Here is a 19,148-nt window from a genome sequence, read left to right on the forward strand (position 1 = left end):
CCCTGATAATACAACAACAACAAAATTTATTTATAAAGCACATTAAAAACCAGCTAATGCTGACCAAAGTACTGTACAATCAAAAATAAATCACATAAAAATCAATCACATAGAATTAAAAATAAGGATAAAAATAAAGGAAAATAGAATAAATTAAAATAGCAGCAGCAAGATAACAATAAGAAAAAAAAAATGACTCACTTAAAATATTGGTTCAAAAGCCAGCGTGAAGAAGTAAACCTTCAGTAATGACTTAAATATGACTAAAGAGAGGGCCATTCTGATATACTCCAGTAAACTATTCCACAGAGAGGGAGCAGCTACCGAAAAAGTCTGGTTAACTCTCCATTTATACCTTGATGCTATTAGGGACCACTAGGAGCAACTGGCTAGACGACCTAAGTGCCCTCTTTGGGGTGTAAATTTTTAAAAGATCTGAGACGTAAGAAGGCACCAGTCCATTTAGTCATTTAAAAACCTAATAACAAAATTTTAAGATCAATTCAAAAATTAACTGGAAGCCAGTGAAGAGAGGCAGGTACTGGAGAAATATGATCACATTTGCGAGTGCAAGTTAAAAAACGGGCTGCAGCATTCTGCGCCATTTGCAGGTGATGTAAGGATGCCTGATAAACCCCAAGGTACAGACTATTACAATAATCTAACGTAGTGGTTATAAACATGTGAGCTGCTTTTCCAAGATCATTTTGAGATAAAAAGGTCCTGGCCTTTGATAAAAGTCTCAACTGATAAAAACAGGATCTAACTACAGTATTGATCTGTTTATCGAATTTAAAAGTTCTCTAAAATACTCGTATAACCCCCAAGTTCTTGGTATAAGGATTGATATGATAATGGCATAAAGAAGAAATGGGCTGACACAATGAGTTGCAAAAAAGGTTCAGTGTTTCGTATTAATCGAGGTAACTCTTTTGTATGTAGTCTGCATTTTACCAAGAATGACTACCTTCCGTCTATACATCATAAGCGTCTCTTAATTGGTGCTGTCCAATTGTGCTTTAAATGGAACATTTGGGGAGATGGGAAACAAGGACGGATTACTGTGTATGACTGAGTTACAAATCCACAAGGTAACACATTAAAATGACAAAATTCAGAGTACTGCCAAAAAACCGCTGGTTCAAGTCCAAGGCCTCTTTTCATTGCTTCAGTCTGCTGTGTTCCCTTGATTATTCTTCTTGTCAATGATTGGCCAGATGACTCCCCATGTACATAGTACACTTCTCAAAAATCTACTTGTTGTTACCCTTGGTCTATGAATTTCTGACCTCTCAGTACACTGAGACTGTTGTTTTGTTCTATCTTCTGTCAAAGCTGACATCTCAGGACTCACTGTTAAACTCTCCAACAAAAGTAGCTGATAGAAGATGGGAAAAAAATTCAACTTGCTCTCAAGTTTCATTCCAGGCACAGGGAGTTTTGGAAGCTCTGGAGCATTTACATGTTGTGTATACCTTCTGGCTGTAACAGGTGGCCACTGGTATAACAGTACTGAGCCATGAGGCACTTCTCCAAACTTTAATAGTCCATGCAAAACAGCACAGATCATGGGCTGTGGAGTAATGCCTTTTAATGATTCAGAAACAGTTATCACTGCCAAGTCAGGGAAGGGTCCTGAAATAAAGCAAATTATAGTAACCTTCAGACAGAATAATACATGAGAATTTATCAAAAGCTACAACCTTTAAATGTAAAAAAAGATTTTTTACTATGAAATTCATACAGGGTAAGCCAAAATGAAGTGCCACATTTCTCAAGGTCATTGCATGAGGTAGAGGCAGCCGAGTGGGGTGAGGTGGGGGTCCTTTAACAGGCAATCCCTTGTAGTTTTCAGTTGGCAACATGCCTTGGTCTGGTGCGCATCATGCTTTCGCTGTCAAAGCGTTCTTCAAAAACAACGAATTCATCATCACTGTGCAACGCGCCTTCTGAATGGACTTCAGCATTCCTCCTAATGGTGACGTCCCAAATTGGAAAACAATTCTTTAGTGGGTGGTGTAAAATAAGCACAGAAACACTGTCAAAGGTTTGGGGAATCCTCCATATACTGTCACATAGGCCAGATGGGACTTTATGCCAAAAGATATAACCACGTTCAGTGCCAGAAATAAAAAACAGAGTAGGACAGCTGCTGTACAGGCTTTTAAATGTTTGAAGCGCTGCATGAGATGCAGATCACACAGCAGAGCAGCAGCAGCAGCTGATTGAACAAAGAGGAGGTAAAAAAACTGTATTTGTTTCCCATTGTATCACCGTTTAAGGGGGGGTTCGGAGGAATGACCGCATCTCCTTGGGGTGCATTCAGCCCCCCTCTTCACAACGCGAGCAGCAGAGTCGCGAAGTGGCTGGTGAGCAAAGCGAGCAGGGGGGAACCCCTAGTCATGTATAAAGAGCAAAAGAAAATGGAAATGAACATTTTTCCATTTATAAATTATCATGGGATATGATGCTAGCTAAAAAAATAGTATTAACAAGGGAGCACTTAAATTTTCATGAAAATATTTCTATCCCTTTTTTTAGATGACATGTTGTGCTCCACTAATTGTGTAATATACGTTGCATCCAGAAAGTATTCACAGCGCATCACTTTTTCCACATTTTGTTATGTTACAGCCTTATTCCAAAATGGATAAAATTCATTTTTTTCCTCAGAATTCTAAAGATAACACCCCATAATGACATTGTGAAAAAAGTTTACTTGAGATTTTTGCAAATTTATTAAAAATAAAAAAATTGAGAAAGCACATGTACATAAGTATTCACAGCCTTTGCCATGAAGCTCAAAATTGAGCTCAGGTGCATCCTGTTTCCCCTGATCATCCTTGAGATGTTTCTGCAGCTTAATTGGAGTCCACCTGTGGTAAATTCAGTTGATTGGACATGATTTGGAAAGGCACACACCTGTCTATATAAGGTCCCACAGTTGACAGTTCATGTCAGAGCACAAACCAAGCATGAAGTCAAAGGAATTGTCTGTAGACCTCTGAGACAGGATTGTCTCGAGGTACAAATCTGGGGAAGGTTACAGAAAAGTTTCTGCTGCTTTGAAGGTCCCAATGAGCACAGTGGCCTCCATCATCCGTAAGTGGAAGAAGTTCAAAACCACCAGGACTCTTCCTAGAGCTGGCCGGCCATTTAAATTGAGCGATCGGGGGAGAAGGGCCTTAGTCAGGGAGGTGACCAAGAACCCGATGGTCACTCTGTCAGAGCTCCAGAGGTCCTCTGTGGAGAGAGGAGAACCTTCCAGAAGGACAACCACCTCTGCAGCAATCCACCAATCAGGCCTGTATGGTAGAGTGGCCAGACGGAAGCCACTCCTTGGTAAAAGGCACATGGCAGCCCGTCTGGAGTTTGCCAAAAGACACCTGAAGGACTGTCAGACCATGAGAAAGAAAATTCTCTGGTCTGATGAGACAAAGATTGAACTCTTTGGTGTGAATGCCAGACGTCACATTTGGAGGAAACCAGGCACCGCTCATCACCACGCCAATACCATCCCTACGGTGAAGCATGGTGGTGGCAGCATCATGCTGTGGGGATGTTTTTCAGTGGCAGGGACGGGGAGACTAGTCAGGATAAAGGGAAAGATGACTGCAGCAATGTACAGAGACATCCTGGATGAAAACCTGCTCCAGAGCGCTCTTGACCTCAGACTGGGGCGACGGTTCATCTTTCAGCCAGACAACGACCCTAAGCACACAGCCAAGATATCAAAGGAGTGGCTTCAGGACAACTCTGTGAATGTCCTTGAGTGGCCCAGCCAGAGCCCAGACTTGAATCCAATTGAACATCTCAGGAGAGATCTTAAAATAGTTGTGCACCGACGCTTCCCATCCAACCTGATGGAGCTTGAGAGGTGCTGCAAAGAGGAATGGGCGAAACTGGCCAAGGATAGGTGTGCCAAGCTTGTGGCATCATATTCAAAAAGACTTGAGGCTGTAATTGCTGCCAAAGGTGCATCGACAAAGTATTGAGCAAAGGCTGTGAACACTTATGTGATTTCTCAGTTTTTTTATTTTTAATAAAATGGATGGATGGATTATGGGGTGTCGTGTGTAGAATTCTGAGGAAAAAAATGAATTTAATCCATTTTAGAATAAGTATGTAACATAACCAAATGTGGAAAAAGCGATGCACTGTGTGCCATGGTCAGTTTGGGAAGATTTTTGAGAGAATAGCAGAACAACAGTTCCACAGCTCCATTGTGTTTGCTGACCACCATTCAACAGGAAGTTGATTGTCCCGGCAAGATACTGGCATAAGGTCATTATAGATACATGTGAAAGTGGCCTGTAGATAAAATACATGCAGTTTGGTCAGAACACATACCAGAATGACTAAAATGAGAAAAAATTAAAAAGAAAGAAAACTTCTGACTTGGCTTTCATAGTCACAGTGAGGCATTATGCAGGCATATTGCTGTTAGTTGTGAAGGAATCCCTGTAGCATTTCTTGACACACTTCTGCTGAATAATTTGTTGGCTGAAAGTCCTTAGTGTTAGTGTGTCAGAGAGAGGATGTGCAGAATTGTTCATAATGGCGCTCAGTTTTGTAATAACACTCTCTTCCTCTATGACCTTCATGGGGTCCAGAGTGCATCTCATAACTGATCTTGCCTTTTTAATTAGCCTGTTGATTCAATGGGTCTATCTTGAAGTTATGTTACCAGCCCAGCACACCACAGCATAGAAAATTGCACTGGCCATCACAGAGTTGAGGAAGATGTGAAGGATTTCACTACTCATATTAAAGGAACGCAGTCACCAAAGAAAAAAGAGTCTACTCTGCCCTTTCTGATATAGTATTTCCTTTTTTATGGACCAGTCCAAGTTGTAATTGATGTGGACCTCCAAGTAGTTGTAGCACTGCACAACCTTTACATTCACTCCTAGAATGGTGACAAGACATAGAAGCTCTTTGGTGGGACAAAAGCCTATAACCAGTTCCTTGGTTTTGCTGATATTAAAATGCAGAAAATTCTGCAAGTGCCATTACTTGGTGTTATATTTATAGTCAGATGTGCACAGAGTGAAAAGAAAAGGAGACAGGACTATTCCTTGTGGTGCTCCAGTGTTGCTCACATTTTCATCAGAAACACAGTCCTTAAATGTCACAAACTGTGGACTACTTGATAGATAGTTCATTATCTGGGACACCACAGGCTCAGCCACCTGCATATCTCTGAGTTTACCTCTTAACAGGGATGGATGGATGGCATTGAAGGTGCTGGAGAAATCAAAAAACAGAATGTGGCCTGCATTGCCCAGGGGAGAATAAGCCTTGTGGAGCAGATAAATAATTGAATCCTCCACTTTGATCTTTGTCCAATACACAAACTGCAGTGGGTCCATGTGGCCTACCAAAAGAAGACCAATAAATGCCCAGCACCAGCCTCTCAAAGGTCTTCATGATGCGAGATATAAGTGCTACTGGTCTGTAGCCATTAGGTGAAGAGGCACCTTCCTTCTTTGAGGCAGATTTAAAGTTAAAAGACAAATTTGTAGTATTAACCAGCTTTTTGTCAAGCTGACATAAGACAATGCTATAAAAACACATACAGGGTTGACAAAACAGTGGAAATATCACACGAGAAAGGAGTTTAGCTTTGAAATTAATCAATTTGAACCCCAAATGCAGTCTCAAATGTAAGTCATTGGTCACCACTTAGCAGTAGGCGTCAGCCATAGAATGAGGTCTGATAATTAATACTTTCATATGTGAGTTTACTGTTAACTAACAGAGTTGCAAAGAGGCCAAAAAGTCGATGCCCTCATTGCAGGTGCAAATTTGAAAAATTATTTTACCTGTCAAAGAGAACAGTCTCAAAAGTAATGAGAACATAAGCCAAACAAGGACAAACAGCATTGGCAAAGAGAAACAGTGGGTGCAAATAGGAGCTCACAGACAGACACTTAACAGGAAAGATGCTAAATGTCACAAAAATACAGCCTCAAAAATGTCTACACAAATCCTGAATCTCTTATTTCCTGCATCCAGATGGATTGAAGTTTGTAGGAGGATGCTTTCCGTTAAGCATAGTGGAGGATCCATAATGTTTTGGGCAGCCACCTCGTAGGAGTCCTTAGGTCCAGTGATTGCTCTACAAAATTGCATAACACCCAAAGAAAATGAGACCATTTTACATGACCAGGTGCACCCTCTGGTGCTGACACTATTGGCTTATTATATTTCCAATTCCACGATAATAATTTCCCCAAACATACCACTAAACTAATTGCGTTCACAAACACCAGAATGAACTCGGACAGCCTCCCCACTATTGAGATCTAAACATTAATGAACCTTAAAGCGAGGTTCTAGAGCACATAGTGTGAAGTAGATGGCCACCTTCTTCACCTTCTTCAACCTTGAGGCTTTTCTTCATTCAGTTCACCAATTGTAAGACAGTCTTTCAAGAAGGACTGAAGCTTTTTTGAAAGCATAAGATAGCTCTGCTCCTTCTTAGGTCCTTGATATTAATATATTGTTACACATTTCTGTTACTGTATTTTATGTTTTAGAAATGAGAGTACACAATTCAAATTATAAATTGGCTAATATATGGTTGATTCCAATAATATTCAGACCCCTTCACTTTCTGTACACTTTATTTGATTGTAGATTTAAATTTCAATGAAATTTACCCTCAATAGCCCATGATGTCAAAGGGAAAATGTCTTCAGAAAGATTTGCAAATTTATTAAAAATCAAAAACTGAGATCTCTATATCTTCAATCGTTCATATAAGTAATCAAGCCCTTTGCAGAAGCCCTTTTTGGCAGCAATTACAGCTTTGAGTCTTCTTGAGTAAGTCTCCACAAACTTAATCCACATGGATTTGAACAGTTTTCCCATACTTCCTGGTAGATCCACTTAAGCTGTTTGTATGGATGGTGTAAATGAAGAACAAAACAAAGATAAAGGTATTGGAGCACCCTCAGGCAAACCCCATATATTATGCAACAAAATAACAAACATGATTTAACGTGTAGTTCAAATAATGTCTTCAGAGATGTGAGTCTTTAATTAAACTGAAGAAAGATAGTGAATGGTGTCAGTTATGAAGGAGATGAGGCGCAAGGGGCAGGCTCAGGAGCCCCAGGACTGGAGGTGATGTCATGTGTCCTTAATATGTAGGTTTCTGAATAGGAACTATAGAGGGAAAGATAGGAGAGGCATTATAAGACAGTGCCAACCCTTCACTAGAGGTGGAATTACAAGTCGACAAGCCCTGAAGTTGTCCCCCAGGCATGCATATTTGACAATGGGAAGTGTCATTTTCAGGTGTCGCATCATATATTCTATGGGGTTTGTGCCTCAGCTTTGGCAGGGCCACTCATGGACAGTCAGAGATTTGTTTCAAAGCCAATCCAGTATTGCCTTGGTTGTATGTTATAGGTCATTGTCATGCTGAAAGGTGAACGTTTACCCCAGTTTGTGGTGGCACATTCTGGGGCAGGTTTCCTTCAAGACTCTCTCTGTATTTGGTTGCTTTCAGCCTTCCCTCAATTCTGATCACTTTCCCTGTTTGTGCTGGTGAGAAGAGCCCTCACAGTATGATGCCGCCATCACCATGCTTTTTCATAGCGATGGTATTAGGCAAATGATGAGAAGGCCTACTCTTTTCTTGACATAATGCTTTGGGTTCTGCCCAAACAGATTAGTTTTTGTCCCAACAGACAAATGAGAAGTTCAGCAAAATGACACCTTTTATTGGCTAACTGAACATATTACAATATGCAAACTTTCAATGCAGCTACGGTCCCTTCTTCAGGCAAGATGTAAACTCCCATCAGACCAGAGAATCTTTTTCCTTATATTCTCCGTATTCTTTATATACCTTTAACTCAAGGGTGGCTTCTATCTAGCCACTCTGCCATACACGGGGGATTGACAGAGTGCTTCTGAGATGGTGGTTGCCCTTCTAACAGGTTCCTCCATCTCAGCAAAGGACTTCTGAAACTCTGTTAGAGTGACCCCTTGCTTTTTGGTCACCTCTGTTGTCAAGGCCTTTTTTGCACGGTTACTCAGTTTGGCTGAATGGCCAACTCTAGGAAAAGTCTTGTTGGTCCCAAAGTTCTTCCATTTCACAGTTACTGAGGCCACTGCATTCCTGGGAACAATCAAAGCTTTAGAAAAAGTTGTATGCCCTTACCCTGATCTATGCCTCAATAAAATTTGGTTGTGGCGGGTCTACAGAGAGTCCCTTGGACTTTAAGGCTTGGTTTGTATCCTAATATGCAGTGTGAGTCATGGACCTTATATACACAGGTGTGTGCCTTTCTAAACAATGTCCAATCAAATCAGTTTGCCACTGAAAAAATAGTTAAATCAAACAGGAAATACCTGACCACAATTTGAAGTCCCATCACAAAGGGTCATATTACTTATGTGAATGAGAAATTTCAGTTTTTGATTTTTAATAAATTTGCAAACCTTTCTGAAAACAGCCAGGGGGGATTCTGTCACTTAATGTCTTTTCTCTTCCTCCCTCTGCAGAACGGATGATTGATGGACAAGCTGTCAATGAAACCACTTTTGTCTTCTGGCCTCCTGAACCTTCTGCCTCATCTTGCTGAAAGCCAGCTCCACCACCATCTTGGATTCAGTCACAAAGAGAACTCCCATCTGAGGAAGGATACATAAATGTGTGTTTTTTTCTACAACTTTGATTTCTCAGTTATACGGAGATCACCTATGTCCCCTAGCCCTTTATGATTTTGTTGTCTCCTTATTTACACTTCTGTATTAATCTGTAATCTTCTAAAAAATGTCTTGGGATGCTGTTTGATGCAGACAGGATTCATATAAAATGAATGTTTGTTTGTCCCATTATGATACTTTTTTTGAAATGAGTAAAGGACAGCCAAACACTTTCGGTGAATCCAAGGACATGCTGGTCTGGTTGCAGGTACTTAAAGGGGTCAGAGGGAGCATACATTTTTTTTATAATTTTATTGATTTTATTGAAATCACACAACATTCCATACAAATAGATCAATTTTACAAAAATAGGATTAAAAACAAATCAACTTCCACCCCTGAGAAACAGAGCATGAGCAACAGAATAAAACTTAAAGCTAGTACAAATAAGTAAATAGATGAATTAATAAGCGAATAAAGATAAATAGAGAAGAAAAAGAAATGGGGAGAGAATCTGCTTCCTCAGTGTTTTAAAAGCTTATTCTAGAATGTTATTGATTAGATCCTGCCAGGTTTTGAAAAATTTCTGCACAGATCCTCTAAGTGCGAATTTGATTTTTTCCATTTTCAAATAATATAAAACATCAGTTACCCACTGACTTAAAAGAGGAGACTTAGGATTCTTCCAGTTTAGCAAGATAAGTCTGCGTGCCAATAGTGTAGTAAAGGCAATTACAGTTTGTTTGTCCTTCTCCACTTTAAGCCCATCTGGAAGAACACCAAAACACAGCTGTTAATGGGTTAGCAGGGATTGTGAGATCAAGGCTGTCCGAATGGCATTTAAAGATTTTTGGTCCAGAATGATGTTAATTTGGTGCAGGCCCAAAACATGTGACCCAGTGAGGCTGGAACTTGATTGCAGCATTCGCAGGTTGGATCTTGCCCTGGAAACATTTTGGACAATTTTACGTGAGACAGATGTGTTTGATATATAATTTTGAGTTGAATAATTGTATGCTTTGCGCATATGGAGCTCGAGTGAAGTCTCTGCATTGCTACCTTCCACTCCTTTTCTGAGATGTTGAGTGAGAGATCCTTTTCCCACTGTCCTCTTGGATCTTTGAAAGGAAGGGACTGTAAAATGGTTTGATTTATTACAGACATGATGTCTAGTGGGAGCATACATTGTGGTTTCTGCCATATGCTGGTTGATGCCAGCACAGTCTCCCCATTTTCTTGTGACGCTGATACATAATTGTATTGATTACATTTCTGCTTATCTGATGACAGTACTGTATGTTACAATATAAGTACTCACCCTTCATCCATCCTGTCAAAACTTGTAGTAACACTCAAGACATGAACGTACAGAGTATTACTAATACTACTCTAGCTGCCAAAAAAATCGCAGAAACAAGCAAGACTGGGCCATGACAATGTTGCAAGTTTACCGGAGGGCAGACAAAGTTTTTTCTACAAAAGGTGGAGTAAGGTAAGAAGTTGTAATCTCATACAAGCTCATACTGAGTAAGTTGATTGAGTCCCCTTATTATCATCCAAGCTCTGCTACTGGTTTACCAAGCTGTTCATTTCAACTGACAGACACCTGAAATTCTCTGATGCCGGCTCTCTCACTTTTCCAAAGACTGATCAGATAACACTGGGTGAGCACTAATTTAGTTGTCCGTAACATTGATAATGTCATTTAATTTTTGTCTAACAAGTCAACATGTATCTTTTGAGTATTGAGTGACTGAGCTGAATCTACTGCACCAAGTGTACTAATCCTGAATCTGGAACAAGCTGTTTTAACATTGCTAGTCATGCGCTAATTGCTACTTTCAGTATTCACAAGTTAATTTTAACTAGTCAAAATTCACATCTGTGATGGCTGTAATTATATGTGGACTAATGAGAAATCAGACAGTAAGTAGTTATAATTCCATTTTGACTAGTGAAATCTGGAGTGCTTTATAGAAAGTCATTTTAACATTTAGCGCCTCATGCTAAATGGTATTTTAGAGATGTACAATCCTATTTTTGACTATTGGAAATTCTAAAGAGAAATATTTAATTATATTTGGACTACTCAAAATCAAATTGTGAAAAATGATGAAATGGATGGACTTTGCTCATTGATTACTATAGATGTTTTAGCTAGAGATATCTTACAGTATATTACATTTTGGCTGGTGAAGATTAGCATTACCAATGTGTTTAGTGGCCTTCAATTTAAGTGTTATTTTATATGTCTATAGTGCAATTTTAAATATAGTATCTTAACAATGACTTTTGAAATATGCTCAGCTCTTAGAATTTTTAATTTGAGGGATAAGGTAAAATAACCACTTTTATTTTTTGCAAAATGGTGACACTTTTCTAGTCTGTAGTAGCAGATTGACATATACAGTCATTATTCTGATGAATTGTTTGATAAAACCTGTGATGAATTCTTTAACACATCTCATTTTTCAAACGCTCTGTCAATGTAATTGGTATTTTGAAATACTCTGTGTGTGTTACTCATGTGTTCCATGAGGCCACCGAATCTATCATAAGAGTTGGGAGCACACCCTGAGCACACTCTGAGACCCTGCTCACAAAGGGACCTTAACATATTCAAGAGAATAAAAATGATAAATAACAGGCAAAGTACAAGTTTTATTTTCACTGACAAAGCAATCACTTACAGCAATTCACTACCCAGCACACACCCCTATCCCACATCAATCCACATGATTATAAGTCTATGCAATCACATCTAAATAACAAGCTTATAAATGATAAAAAAGGGTCCCGGTTGTACTGACTGGGAGATATGCAAGATCACAGAACAAGCTGAAATCAGAACTGTAAGTCAAACTGATCTTTTGCCAAAGTTAGGTTTGGCACATGCGTTGATAGCACGTTGCCACACCCACCACACCACCTGGATTGGGGCCCGAGTGCAGCGGGTGACACCTCAGCACTACACTGGAACAGTGTGCCTGGAGTGCCAGTCATTCCACCAACCCCCAGGTTTTCCCTGTAAATTGGAGGACTGGATGCAGATTAACGTCATATCCAGGACGAAGCAAGGTTAAGAGTAGAGTCACTTCTGCCGTTAATGAAATTCAAACTAACCTCCTGATTGCTGGCACAGATCCCTAGCCTCAGAGCCACCATTGCGCCAGCAAAATGTTAGATTTGCAAATACAATATCAAAAACTGGGAGCACTGCAAAAATGTCTTAACCAGAAAAAATACCACAAAGCAAAGTGAAAAGCGTACATAACAAGCAGTTTATTTTTCTGCAAATTTGGAAACCCAGGAACTGCAGGGGCAGACCTTTAATACCGCTACTAGCATGACATCAGAATTGAAGCGTGACTTGGGGAATCCTGAGAAAGATTACCATGGAGATGACAGACGCAGATGTCTTGAAATGGCAGCGCCCATAAGGAAACAAACTTGCAACAAATGCTACATATTTTCAGCTTTGTTAAGAAGCTTCTAAATAAAAAGGTAAAGAAAAATTTAAATCCTTGAGCTCAAACATTTATTATTAGACCCATAGATTGATGAAATCCATTCAAGATTTTCATATAAAAAAATGATTAAATGCTCTTGATTATTACACTGGTTGGTTGATATAGGTGGGGCAGAGTGTATGTCTAATAGGTCACATTTATAAAATCATACAAAAAAGAGAAAGCAGTTTATTTTTCTGCAAATTTGGAAACCCAGGAACTGCAGGGGCAGACCTTTAATACCGCTACTAGCATGACATCAGAATTGAAGCGTGACTTGGGGAATCCTGAGAAAGATTACCATGGAGATGACAGACGCAGATGTCTTGAAATGGCAGCGCCCATAAGGAAACAAACTTGCAACAAATGCTACATATTTTCAGCTTTGTTAAGAAGCTTCTAAATAAAAAGGTAAAGAAAAATTTAAATCCTTGAGCTCAAACATTTATTATTAGACCCATAGATTGATGAAATCCATTCAAGATTTTCATATAAAAAAATGATTAAATGCTCTTGATTATTACACTGGTTGGTTGATATAGGTGGGGCAGAGTGTATGTCTAATAGGTCACATTTATAAAATCATACAAAAAAGAGAAAGTCCATATAGAATACACTGCACAACAATTTTTTTGAAAAGTCTTGCTTCCTGAAAAGTTTTGCTGATTGTGACAAGTACCTACTGGGTATGCACAAATATAGTTTTGGTTTAACTGCATCATCTAGGAGCTCTGAGGAATACACATTTATATGTTTACTGACAATTACGTATTTAGTCACGTTTATGTTTCACCTAAGCTATTAAATTTAACAGAATTAACAGTGTTTTGCTCCTGATTTTCTTTGGTATTCAATGTCTGGTGCATGAGGCTGCAGTGTCCAACAGTAGTCAGCAAGCATTGATGGATTCCAGTTGCCCTGGTATCTCCATCGTAGCAATGTCTTGGTGAAACATTTCACCGTGTTCGTCACTGACAGCACTGATATTTGCAGGAAAGAAGTCCAAGTGTGAGAGGAGGAAATGAATCTTGAGTGACATGTTTCGCTTCATTGTCTTGTATGCTTTGATAAGTTTGTCTACCAGCTGAATGTCGTTGGGGGCTCTGTAATTGCCCAGAAAACTGTCAACAACATCTTTGAAGGCTTTCCAGGCAATTTTTTCTGGCCCAACTAACAAATCTTCAAACCGCTTGTCACTCATAACATGTCTGATCTGGGGGCCAACAAAAATGCCCTCTTTGATCTTGTTGTCAGTTATTCTTGGGAACATCTGCCTTAAATAACGAAAACCTTCACCTTCCTTGTTCAGCGATTTCACAAAATTCTTCATGAGTCCCAGTTTTATACGAAGAGGAGGCAAAATATCTTTGCTGGGTCAACAAGCGATTCATGTGCCACATTTTTCTGTCCTGGAACTAACTTTTTACGGAGTGGCCAGTTCTGTCGAGAATAGTGCGACTCTTTGGCACGGCTGTCCCATTCATAGATGAAACAACAGTACTTTGTATAGCCGAGCTGCAATCCTAGTAACAGAGCAACGACTTTAAGATCTCCACAGATATTCCAGTTGTATCTGCTATACTGGACGTGCTTCAGCCACAGTTCCATATTCTCACCTGTTTCTTTCATGTGTGCTGCATAGCCAACAGGTACTGAAGGATAAATGCCATTGTGTAGCAGAATAGCTTTCAGGCTTAACATTGACGAATCAATGAAGAGATGCCACTCTTCCGGGTTGTGATCACCGAGAACAATCCTTCAATGTCACAACAGAAACAGAAACTGTCAACTTGTGCAAAAAATTTGGTTATATAATGATGTTGGCCTCGAAACACAGAAATTTTCATACCTGGTGACAGCAAACTCCATTCCTGCAGTCTCAAACCCAGCAACTTGGCTTTTGCTTTTGACAGACCCAAATCCCTGACCAAATCGTTCAATTCTGACTGTGTTATCAGATGTGGATCGCCTGATGAGCACGGTTCAAAATCTTGGTTAATGTCACTGTCAGTACCCTGCATTGCAGTTTCTTCATCTGGTTCGTCTAAGGTCTCAGACTGGCAGCACATGTCTCACAGCAAATGTGAGGCACCCATTCCTTGTCTTGATCACCAGTTTTGCAGCCGAAATACAGATGATAAGCTTTCTTCACAAGAGCAGTCATCCAACGTCTCTGAGGTGCAACTGTATATTCGCCACAGATATAGCAGAATGTATCGCGGCTGTTACGACATTGATGAGACATATCGCCTGACACCAAAACGTCTATAGCACCAAGCTTACTTATTGTTATATTGCTACAGATACTATACTTTACTATACTGATACTATACATACACAACATTGTTCAAGAAGCAAAAACTTTGTTGTGCAGTGATATCATTCAAAATGAAAGATTAGTGGTGCAGTGAAGTAAAAAAAATTTAAAAATGTTTTAAGCAAAAGACACTGTTTTGCTGAAAACTATACCTTACATTTAAAATAATAGTAATAATGATTTGAAGAAGGACTTTGAACAAGCTCTGAGTAATGAAGTCGATACTAATGAAAATGGCCTTACAGATAGTCAAGAGACGGCTGATAAAGCTGCTTTTAGCAGCTTTGACAGCAAGGTGCAGTTTAGTTTTGTGGAGTCACTGTTGTAGATGTGAACAACAACATGGCAGACAACAAGACCCCTGCAGTAGATAGGATGCACCCGAGTGAAACAAAGAAATTCCTCTTATATTTTATTTGGCCCCTCAATTACATACAGTATATCACATTTTTGCCACAAAGAGGTATAGGCTTTTTAAAAATGTTTAATTGATGTTTGTTAACCGCGCTATCAGAAGAAAGATGATTTCCCACAGATATGATGTTGCAGTCATCAGTTAGTTTGTTACATACATGGCAATACACAAATTAACAAAAAAGGAAGGAGATTTTGACTCGATATAAGGTTTGGGATTTTATTCTATGTCTGTCCCTGCACCTAATTTGTTATTCACATATGTGATATTCATAATTTGTGAACATATTCATGTTCCTGATGGGAGTGTCTTCAGTGGAGGTAGTGAGGTGGGGCCTTGTGAGCCTCCACACCCCCATGGAATGTTAGCATATGTTAGTTAATTGGGCAGTTCTGCACTTTGAATTGTGTAATAAATAAGGATCCCCCTGCATCTTCTGCTGTCAGCTATATTATTGAACATGGATACTGTAATAGTATCATTTTTTATATGATATGATACCCAGGATATCTGTTTTAATGAAATAATTGAAAAAGCATACCTTTTTGGTTCAATTTTTGGCCAGTACCTATGGCAGCAAGGGAAAGATCTTATAGGAAGTGCTCAAAATCTAACCATCTTTGTGCATTAACATGAAAGAAACCTGGCCAAAACAGATTTGAACAACCACGTCCGAGTAAAGAATTAAGTAAGATCAGGGTGATTCAAGATATCAAGAAAAGTTAAAAAAAAGGATTTTTGGCCTCCTTTTACAATCTTGGCCTAGGCATTGGTGTAAGCGACATATTCAGAGATGGGACATTTGACACCGAAGCTTCAAAATGCGTATCACTTTTGTGAGGTAGTGTTTCTGAAACTTGTAGAAAATTTCTTTCCTATTACCACATGACTGATGACATCTGAATGTCACTGAAACTCCAGGAATGCTCGGACTGATTTTAAGTCCCACAACACCATAAGCTACAAATAGGAGTCCAGAAGTAGACAAAAGTGATAAAGAGTGAAGGAACATCTTGGATCTTTTATTCAACAATAAGGAAATTCTATACTATACTATTCTTCTGTAGTGGAACTTATAATATGTAATTAATACTGTAGGCTGCTGCAGGCACATTCCCTAAATCCTTTTATACTGCATGTGCCCTGTTTCACAAGAACATTCCCTAAATGATTCTCTTTGTCCCTTGGTAGTATTATTACACTGATGGGAAGATTTTACTCTTTCACAGTAAAAATCCCCTGACATGAAAATGTTGTCACGTAATTATAAATCTCTAGTGGCTTACAATGTAATCATAGTGGTTGCTGTCATGGCAACAAATTACATCTTTAGAACAACACATTTGAACATTATTTTATTGTCGCACATAGTATTGTACCTTAATTGTAGCATTTTTAGTGATGACACAATTACTATTACATCTAAATGAACATACAGAGCATTATCTTAGGCCATTGAATGTGCCTCTCCAATTGAAACATTGCAATCAACAAAGACCTGTACACATGCACATGCTTCCTATACAGTCTTGAGCTCAGGGCTGCTATGATTTCTGTAAACCACCAGATGTCTTTCAGATCTTTTTCCAACACAATCAGGAAGAGGACTCAAAAGTTGCATGGTTCTTCGCCCACCCAACACTATTAGTAACTTTTCATTTATGGTTTTGAATTTCTTCAAAATTTTACCTTTATGTTGGTGATGCAAAAAACTTTGTAAGATTTTTTTTTTAATTGAGCATCACTATATTTCCTTGGGCACTACCACCTGTGTTTCTGATTTTCATGGATGCTATCATTGACAGTGTATAGGTTTCTGTGATGCTACATGGTGAATAGACACATGAAAGCCATGCTACATAACTTGTGACATCATGAAAGTAATGTTATATAAGATGGCATATTTAAAGTAGCATCTGAACTTTGTTGAAAAGTAAATGAAACACTCATGTGAAGACTTTGTTTAGAGCAGTATGTTGGTTAGAATCTTCTGTCTTAAGATACAAGTTTAATCACGACTTTGAGTTTGGCAATCTCACTAAAATTTCATCTCTTGAGCTTAGTACCATTGATCCTAGCTGGATCTGACTTACCTCCTGTCAACTCCTAAAAAGAAGTCTTGACCACACAAGTTATGTCTTCACTATTACATTTTCATTTAAAAACAGCAAAATGATTTCTGTGCACACTAGCACTTTCACGATGTTTACAAAAGTATCTCTGCCTAAACTATAATGACTGAAACACATATGATATATTCACTCACCTACACCCGGGCATGTGTGCATAAACAGAAACAGAAAGAGGAAATGTCATACTTGAAGAGACAGTAACGCTGCCGGCCATGGAACTTATCACAAAACTGTAAATTATTTGCTTTTGGCACATGTATGCGGCATTCAAACTGTACGAAGAGCAAAATCAACTTCTTTATGTTTGCTATGTTGGATTATGTGAAAGGTGACCAGTCAGGGAATGAAACATAATAATGAGCAACATCCAATCAGGAAAGAGCCATGTAATAAGCACACACCAATCAGAGTGTGATTTGACTTTACATTTCCACATATTCTTCCCTCTTGTCTTTATCAATCATTTCTCACTACTGTTTATTTGGTACAATAGTTTCTGTTAATATTGTTCTGTCCAGTTATTATTTAGTAAATATGTTTAATGTATTATTATTATTATATTTAAGAATATTTATGTACTGTCTATTTAAATGCCATTACATTCCCTGTGTTTTGCGGTGGAATCACAAGAGGCAGGACCACCCCTTCCATCCCTGCTTGTAACTGCCCCCAGCCCATAAAAGAAGTTCTGGGCAGGGAGTCCTGTGTGGTTCATTGCTAAGTGTAGTTTGGAGTTGATTTTTTATAAGCATTGCTTTTTTCTTTGACATTCTGGTTTTGTGATGTTTTTCTCTTTCTCTGGATCTTGCCTTTAGTTTTTGGATTAGGACTTGTTCACTAAGGATTAATGTTTTGGCAGCTCTTTTTTGCTGCTTTAAGCATTTCAGCAAATTTTCTCATTTTTTTGTTTTTTATTAAATAAACTCTTGTTTATAAAGAATCTTGTTTCAGAATTACCTTATAGCCAGAATTTTCTGATTTGTCCCCCTGGTTAGATATTTTTTTAAATACTCTTGATATGTTTTTTGACATGTTTTTAATTTTTCGCCAGTTCTCTTGTTTGAGGCAGTATAGGCAAAGTGTCTTAGTTTCCTAAGATAAGGATAGTGAAACCTGTTCTTGGGCAGTCCAGTTAGGGCCTGTTTTCTGTGGGTATTTTTGATTTTTGTGGGTACCTTTCGCAACAATTTCGGTCTTGAATCACCAGGGATCAGTTCCTGATGTTTATTATTAAATAAAAAACTGACAAAGTTATTTTTAGCTAACATTTCGTTTTCTTTATTCACATGACTGCGTCAGCTGGAGTAGTTAAGTTACCGGACATGATTCATAAATATGTCTGCATACTCATTTTCCTTCATCTCTTGAAGGTTAGAAGAATTTAGAAAAATACCTCATAGAGGTAGTCGGTTCTGTCTTCATTCTGACTCTTGAGTAACATCCTTTGATTCCTGGTTACCTGTTTTGAGTTTTAATTGTACAGCTTTGACCCTTACCTGTCTCAGATTACATCTCATATTTCCCTTATTATTTTCAAGTATTTCAGTACTCACAGTAATTCTCAGGCACATCAGTGTGTCTTTAATAGTGTAATGACAGCTCCTGAGGATAAGTACCTAATTAGGGGTTTCACTCCACAGCTTAACAATTAACAAGATATCCAAGTGAACAGTGAAACTAATGAAAGACACAAGGAATACATAATAGGTTATTTAAAAAGTAATTGGCAAAAATACAGCTTTAACAGAACAACTTCAAAAAACCAGGGAAAACCCAATTCAAAAAAGATAAACAAACCTTTAGAACAATACTCGTGACAGACTATAGCAGTTTTCAGATCCATATAATCCCATTTTGGGCTGCCGGAGCCCAGACCCTGTGCCGGCACCACAAGGCAAATGTCAGGAAACAACACAGGATGGGGCGCCAGGTCATTACAAGAGCGACACACACACACAGTAACACTCACCTTTGCACGGGGCCAAATCAGAATAGCCATTCAACCAAATGAGCACCTCTTTAAAAGTAAAATTCAAATTCTTGGTAGTTAATATTTTCATTTTGAAACTGTGTCTTTTCTGTAAAGCTCACTCATCATAATTTAATTATGA

General features: G+C 38.7%; 2 protein-coding genes across 2 annotated transcripts in view; both read left to right on the plus strand.

Annotated features, from left to right (window-relative positions):
- The window catches only part of plscr3b (phospholipid scramblase 3b), a 482,910-nt gene that overhangs the window by 45,489 nt on the left and 418,273 nt on the right, over positions 1-19,148 (plus strand). The gene's annotated exons all lie outside the window — the stretch shown is intronic.
- The window catches only part of trip6 (thyroid hormone receptor interactor 6), an 86,652-nt gene continuing 77,694 nt past the window's right edge, over positions 10,191-19,148 (plus strand). Inside the window, exon 1 of the mRNA XM_028798412.2 lies at positions 10,191-10,328. The gene's annotated coding sequence lies outside the window, so the exon portion shown is untranslated. The remainder of the gene's footprint in view (positions 10,329-19,148) is intronic.

This window comes from Erpetoichthys calabaricus, chromosome 3 (assembly GCF_900747795.2).
Source record: "Erpetoichthys calabaricus chromosome 3, fErpCal1.3, whole genome shotgun sequence".
Lineage (NCBI taxonomy): Eukaryota > Metazoa > Chordata > Cladistia > Polypteriformes > Polypteridae > Erpetoichthys > Erpetoichthys calabaricus.